Source organism: Somniosus microcephalus, chromosome 1 (assembly GCF_052327205.1).
Source record: "Somniosus microcephalus isolate GS21.2 chromosome 1, FLI_Smic_1.0, whole genome shotgun sequence".
Taxonomy (NCBI): Eukaryota; Metazoa; Chordata; class Chondrichthyes; order Squaliformes; family Somniosidae; genus Somniosus; species Somniosus microcephalus.
The window spans coordinates 126,831,109-126,839,112 of NC_140987.1; positions in this window are offsets into that span (position 1 = coordinate 126,831,109).

An 8,004-nucleotide genomic window follows, 5' to 3' on the forward strand; every position below is an offset into this window, starting at 1 on the left:
TGTGGGCCAGTGAGGACAATGGGTGAGTGGGACTAGGTACAGGATAGGATATGGGCAGTGAGCTAAAGTTTACAGAGGCTGAAGGATGGGAGGCCAGTCCAGAGAGGATTGGAACAGTAGAGTATGACAATGGTGTGGATGAGGGTTTCAGTACCAGATGGTCTGAGATAAAAGCAGAAATGGGCCATGTTATGGAGGTGGAAGTAGACAGTCTGTGTGTTGGAGATGATATAGTTTCAAATAGGATGCCTGAGGCAGACTGGGAAGCTGAAATGGAATTGGTCAGCTAACCTGGAGGCTAGGAAGGGAAGTTGGATGGTGGGAATGGGATCAAAGGAGTCAGAGGTTGGTCTCATGGATGATATGAGCTTGGAGAGGAAATGATTTCAGTGTTAGGGAAGTGGGAAGCCTGAGGGGATGTTTGGCTTAATGAGCAATGGGAAAGGGAGTGAAGGAGGAGGGCGCAGATGCAGCTGAATGGAAATATGTGTATGGGAAATTATGACAAATACACCCAGATGCTCAAAATTATCATGTATTACCAGGGTATTAAACAATCTAATAATTTACTCAGGGTAACCCTGGCACAGCCAGTACATAGCTGGCAGCTCATTGTACAAGTAAGGTGCCTTGGTTTAACAGGTAGACTTCTCAAAGGCAAGGCCACATTTGAAAGGGTTTTAGGAGTATATGGTTTGGACATTCTTGATATACTGGTTAGATATAATTTTACCCTAAACACAACAGATCAGAGGCATGGCATGACTCTATGGGAAGATATCTATGTAATTCCAAGAAATATTGTAACCATTAGGGTTGAGCTCCTACTTCCGCATTGCCTGGGCCCATTGTTTTTGAAAACCTACAAAGAACGCCATTTAACGAAAGTCAACTGACTGTTTTGACTGTTTAATCAATGGGAGTTAATTTTTATGTTGGCCAGAAGAGAAGCCTAAATCTAACAGTTGTCTCTTCTGAATCATAGGCTGTGAACAGTATAGTTTTTATATGTTTTGTTTCCTTTGTGGGTCTTGGCGCTTGCGTGTAAGAGACCTAAGAAGTAATACACTGGAATTGTCAATATGTTGAGCAGGCATCCTTTTGATGATAGAACTCATTTTCAAAAAGCTCTAACTTCTCAACAGGTCAGGGGTGCCTAATGGCCTTTCTGTACCACAGCTATGTATTTCCATTTACTATATGCTTTGGCATTGTAATGTATTATCACATGGTTTAGTTTGAGCATATTCAGTTCATTCTGGCCTATAAAGCAAGCACATGGACTAGCAACTCATCATGTCTCTGTCCTTCATTTTTTCTACACACAAATATTACATTTTGGCTACAAAGATGGGATCCCAAAGCCATTTTTAGGGATCATGGAAGGACACAGTGTTCAACCATCGAGTGGACAAGTATAAGGTGAATTTGTGACACCTAAACTGAATTTTTGCAATGTTTTACGGTTAATGCTCATGCAGAATCATCGGTGCTTTGCCATCGCGTGTATGTATACACAGCAACAGTGGCATTGATTCTCACAGGTACACAGGTAGCGTGCTGAGTCACTGTTCAATGGGATTGGGACAATCATGGCCGCGCCTACGGGATTCATCGGAAGACTCAGCACATATGAGCGAGCTCGCGAACCATTCAGTTCTTACAATGAGTGGATGGAGATGTTTTTTAAGGCCAATAACCTTATTGAGACCGAATGAGCAGATGAGAATGTTTAAGCTCAAAATAAAGTAATTCGTGAACAGAAAAAAGCAATTTTTTAACGGAGATCGGGCCAGATGTCTACGGGACATTGACAAAACTACTTGCGCCAGGGAAAGCAAAGGCTACGTTGTTTGAAGACATTGTCAAGAAATTCGAGGACAATTTCGACCCAAAGCTGTTAGAAATAGCAGAGAGCTATAAGTTTGGTACCACAAACCAAAAACAAAGTGAAACCATCAGTGACCTGTCTTTGCATTGTAACTTCGGCACATTTTTGGATCGTGCGTTGCGAGATAAGTTTGTGTGTAGACTGGAGGATGAGCTCACACAGTCCAAGTTACTGAACACTCCGAACCTAACATTTGACATAGCATGCAAAATTGCACTATCTATGGAGATGGCGTCTAAGAATGCTAAGGAGCTCTGTTCAACTCAAGTGACTAGTGCCGCTGAGGTCTACAGTCACAAAGCCACTGCCGAACCTAAAGCTGTGAGACCGAGTCAAAAGCATGTTGGTGAGAGCAGTTTAACTTTTGATCAACGAGCAATACATTGATATGTGTATCAACATGGTGGCGGACTGCATTATCATGAGTAAGGACACATATGAGATTAAGTTTAATCAAATACCATTTGCAAAGAATACTGCAGAGTTAAAAACCTAATCTGGAGAAATCCTAGAGACGTGGACAAATGGAATGTACAGTTCAACACAATGGCCAATCAGTAAAGCTGCCTATTGTTGTAGTGAGCTACAACAACAGGCCAACCCTCATGGGCAAAGACTGGTTGAGAAAGTTAAAACTAGACTGGAAAAACATCTTTGGTGTAGATGCTTCAAAGAAGCAACTTGATACAATTCTGAACAAGTACAAAAGCATGTTCTCAGACAGTTATGAAGGCATCACTAGGTATGATGCGCATATCCGCATCAAGTCCAACGCAAAGCCTGTCTATTGTAAGGCAAGGCCGGTCCCCTATGCGTTGAAAAGTCAGGTGGAGGAAGAGCTAGCGAAGCTCAGAGAGAACGGAGTGCTAGTAAAAACTGACAAAAGTGAATGGGCTACCCCGATCATGGTAGTGCCCAAAGCAGACAAAACTGTACGCTTGTGCGGTGACTACAAAGTTACTATCAACCAAGCAGTTGACGATGAGCAGTAGCCATTACCTACATCACAAGATTTGTATGCAGCACTCGCTGGGTCAAAGGTTTTCTCCAAGCTTGACCTGTTGCACACTTACGCTCAGCTGAATGTTGACAAAGAGAGTCAACAGTGTCTCACTATCAACACACACAAGGGACAGTACTCATACACCAAGCTGCCATATGGTGTAAAGTCCTCTCCCAAAATCTTCCAGGCTACGATGGATAAGATTTTGCAAGGAGTTCCAAATTGCTTATGCAATCAAGATGATGTGCTGATCGCAACAAGCAGCAAGGAAGAAAATCTAGAAGTGTTAGATATAGTGCTTCAAAGGTTAAATGCCCACAGTGTCAAATTGAAAAGGAGCAAATATGTTTTTGTGCAGCCTAAGGTTGTGTACCTTGGTCTGAAATTTGAAGCAAATGGCTTCCAACCAGTGAAGAAAAAGGTTGATGCTGTCATCAATGTTCCAAAGCCACAGAACATGTCTGAGTTAAGATCTTTCCTTGGAATGGTGCAGTACTATGCACGTTTTTTACCTGAGTTAGCGACCATGTTAGCTCCATTGCACGAGCTCCTCAAGAAGGATGTCCAGTGGAAGTGGATGAAAGCGCAACAGGAAGCTTACGACACTTGTAAGAGAAGTCTCTCTAGCAACGCTCTACTCATGTACTATGACACAGAGCGTGAGCTTAAGTTAGCGTGTGATGCTTCTAGCCACGGTGTGGGAGCTGTTATAAGCCACATAATGGATGACGTCCAAGAGATACCAGTCACGTTCGCATTGTGAACCCTCACAAAGAGCGAAAGAAACTATGCGCTCATTGAAAAGGAAGCACTCACCATAGTGTTTGGTATCAGAAAATTCCAACAGTTGCTGCTCAGCAGAAACTTTAACCTGATAACCAATCACAAAACTGCTCCTAGCAATATTGGGGCCCAAATCTGCCATCCCTGCAATAGCCGCATCAAGAATGCAACATTGGGCAGTGTTGTTGTCACAATATGACTACACAATTGAATATCGCACTTCAAAGCAAAACGTAATCGCAGGTGCTTTGTCCAGGTTGCCACATGAAGACTCGTGTTGGGAGTGAAGGTGAGATTTTCACGCTAGGTGCAGTTGACAAAGACTTTCCCGTGAATGCAACTGAGATTTCAAATGAGACTCAAAAGGACTCAGTACTGAAAAGAGTGTATGAAAACACCTTGAATGGATGGACTGATCAGTGTCTGGACACAGAGTTGAAACCATTCCATAAGCGACGTACTGAATTGTCTTGTGATCAAGGTTGTATCAAGTGGGGAAACAGAGTGGTGGTACCTACTTCTTTGAGTTGGAAACCAAAACAAAACAGCCCGAAAATTGATTCAACACCAAAACCTTCTTTTAGATGATCAGGAAGGCTCCACAAACCTGTTATTAAACTGAATTTGTAGTTCATGTATAGGATTTGTAGTTCATTTAAAAGAAAAACAGCCAGGAGTTTTTATTATGTGGGAAAGGTGGGACCATAGTTTTGTTGTATTTGAGAGGGGAATACATTCATTCCTTTTAAGGGGACTCAGCAGGGTTTGGATACAGAATTGAAACCATTCCATAACCATCGTACTGAATTGTCCTGTGAGCAAGGTTGTATCAAGTGGGGAAACAAAGTGGTGCTCCCTACTTCTTTGAGAGATAGAATTCTGGCCGAACATCATACTGAACATCCAGGGATCATCAGTATGCAATTAATTGCAAGAAGCATTGTTTACTGGCCTGGACTGGACAGTGATCTTGAATCACTTGATCATTAAAAAACAGGACCTCAAAGGTAGTAATCTCAGGATTGCTAGTCAGAGTAGAAATAGAAGGATACTTCAGATGAATACGTGGCTAGAGGTATGGTGCCAGGGGGAGGGATTCAAGTTCCTGGGACATTGGAACCGGTTCTGGGGGAGGTGGGACCAGTTCAAACCGGACGGTCTGCACCTGGGCAGGGCTGGAAACAATGTCCTAGGGGGAGTGTTTGCTAGTGCTGTGGGGGAGGGTTTAAACTAAAATGGAAGGGGGTTGGGGACCTAAGCAGGGAGACAGAGGAAAGGGAAACAAGGGTAAAAGCAAAAGATAGGAAGGAGAAAAACAAAAGTGGCAGTCAGAGAAATCAATGGTTTAAATCAAACGTGGCCACAGTAAATAATAATTCTAATAGGTCTAAGAGCGTTAAAAAAACAAGCCTGAAGGCTTTGGCCTAGAAATTGAGTAGCCTTAGCGCCGCATTTGAGGCGCTAGAGGGCCTAGCGCTGGAGTTATGGCCAGTTTAGAAATTCCCTGGGGCCCTGGAATCGGCGGTAGACCGGTTGCGCTGCGCCGGCACCGATGACGTCATCGGTGTGCGCAGCGTCCCGGTTGCCGTGGTGACGGGCCCCAGCGCCGAAATTGAGTTGCGGCCGCCTCGCCCGTGGCAGCCGCAACTAAGATTTTTTCAACCGAGTCTTCCCCGAGTTAGCGCCGGCGCATTAAGGTCGCGCGGCGGCCGGCCGCTTTCCCGCCGGCCGCCTGCCCGCACCTCCCTCCCCGGACTCCTCCACCCCCCCCCCGCGGAACAGATGCGTCTGGCCTGCAAGCCCGGCACTTGTCCGAGGTGCCGGGCTCATTTTTTTCAATATTTGAACGGACAGCGGGCGGGTGCAGGCAGCTCCTCCTTAACTGAAGGAGGAGGCCTGCACTTCCCCAGCCTGCCGCACCGCATCGGGTCCCGCAGCGCCGGATTAGCGCCGCAATGTGGCAGTCAGCGCCCATTGGGAGGCGCTCACGCCCGCCAGTAGCGCCGGCAGCCGTCTGGGCGCGGCGCTACTGAATTTTTGGCGCGCGCAGGGGGACTTAGCGCCGGCGCTAAATTTCCGGCGCTAAAGCCCTGGCGCGGCGCCAACTCAATTTCTAGGCCTTTGTGTCTTAATGCGAGGAGCATTTGTAATAAGGTGGATGAATTGGCTGCGCAAATAGAGGTAAACGAATATGATTTGGTTGGGATTACGGAAACGTGGCTCAAGGGTGGCCAAGGCTGGGAACTCAACATCCAGGGGTATTCGATATTCAGGAAAGATAGGCAAAAAGGAAAGGGAGGTGGGGTAGCATTACTGGTTAAAGAAGGGATTAACACAATTGTAATGAAGGATATTAGCTCTGATGATGTGGAATCTGTATGGGTAGAATTGAGAAATACTAAGGGGAAAAAAACATTAGTGGGAGTGGTATATAGACCTCCAAACAGTAAGGCGAAGGTTGGGGATAGCATTAAAAGGGAAATTAAAGAAGCGTGCAATAAGGGCACAGCAGTCATCATGGGTGACTTTAATCTACATATCGATTGGGCTAACCAAATTAGTAACAATATTGTGGAGAAGGAATTCCTGGAGTGTTTACGGGATGGTTTCCTGGACCAATATGTCGAGGAACCAACCAGAGATCAGGTCATCTTAGACTGGGTATTATGTAACAAGAAAGGATTAATTAGCAATCTTGTTGTACGAGGCCCCTTGGGTCAGAGCGATCATAATATGATCGAATTCTTCATTAAGATGGAGAATGAAGTAGTTGACTCAGAAACTAGGGTCCTCAATTTAAATAAAGGAAACTACGATGGTCTGAGGAGCGAGTTGGGTAGGATTGATTGGGGAATGGCACTCAAAGTGTTGACAGTGGATAGGCAATGGCAAACATACAAAGATCGAATGGATGAACAACAGAAGTTGTTCATCCCTGTTTGGCATAAAAATAAAACAAAAAAGGTGACTCAACCGTGGCTAACAAGGGAAATTAGGGATAGCATAAGATCCAAGGAGAGGACATACAAATTGGCCAGAAAAAGCAATAATCCTGAGGATTGGGAGCAGTTTAGGATTCAACAAAGGAGGACAAAGGGATTAATTAAGAAAGGGAAAATAGAATATGAGAGTAAGCTTTCAGGGAACATAAAAACTGACTGTAAAAGCTTTTATAGATATGTAAAGAGAAAAAGATTGGTGAAGTCAAGCGTAGGTCCCTTGCAGTCAGAATCGGGGGAATTTATAATGGGGAGCAAAGAAATGGCAGACCAACTAAATACATATTTTGGTTCTGTCTTCACAAAGGAGGACACAAATAACCTCCCAGAAATACCGCGGAACATAGGGTCTGATGAAAGGGTGGAACTGAAAGAAATCAGTATTTGTAGGGAAATGGTGTTAGGAAAATTGATGGGACTGAAGGCCGATAAATCCCCAGGGCCTGATAATCTACATCCTAGGGTACTTAAGGAAGTGGCCCTAGAAATAGTAGATGCATTGCTGGTCATCTTCCAGAATTCAATAGACTCTGGAACAGTACCCATGGATTGGAAGGTAGCTAATATTACTCCACTATTCAAAAAAGTGGCAGAGAAAAAGCGGGGTATTATAGACCGGTAAGCCTGACATCGGTAGTGGGGAAAATGCTAGAGTCCATTATAAAAGATGTAACAGCAGAGCACTTGGAAAGCAGTGACAGGATCGGACAAAGTCAACATGGATTTACAAAAGGTAAATCATGCTTGACTAATCTACTGGAATTTTTTGAGGATGTGACTGGTAAAATAGATAAGGGAGAACCAGTGGATGTGGTGTATTTGGACTTTCAGAAGGTTTTCGATAAGGTCCCGCATAAGAGGTTAGCGTGCAAAATTAAGGCATATGGGATTGGGGGCAAGGTATTGACTTGGCTAGAGAACTGGTTGGCGGACAGAAAGCAAAGAGTTGGAATAGCAGGTCGTTTTCCGAGTGGCAGGCAGTGACTAGTGGGGTACCGCAAGGATCGGTCCTAGGACCCCAGCTGTTCACAATATATATTAATGATCTGGACGAGGGAATTGGATGTAATATCTCCAAATTTGCAGACGACACAAAGCTGGGTGGGAGGGTCTGCTGTGAGGAGGATGTCGTGAAACTCCAGTACGATTTGGACAGGTTGGGTGATTGGGCAGAAACATGGCAAATGCACGATAATAATGTGGATAAATGTGAGGTTATCCACTTTGGTGGCAAAAACAGGAAGGCAGATTATTATTTGAATGGCAATAGATTGGGAGAAGGGGAAGTGCAAAGAGACCTGGGTGTTCTTGTGCACCAGTCGCTGAAG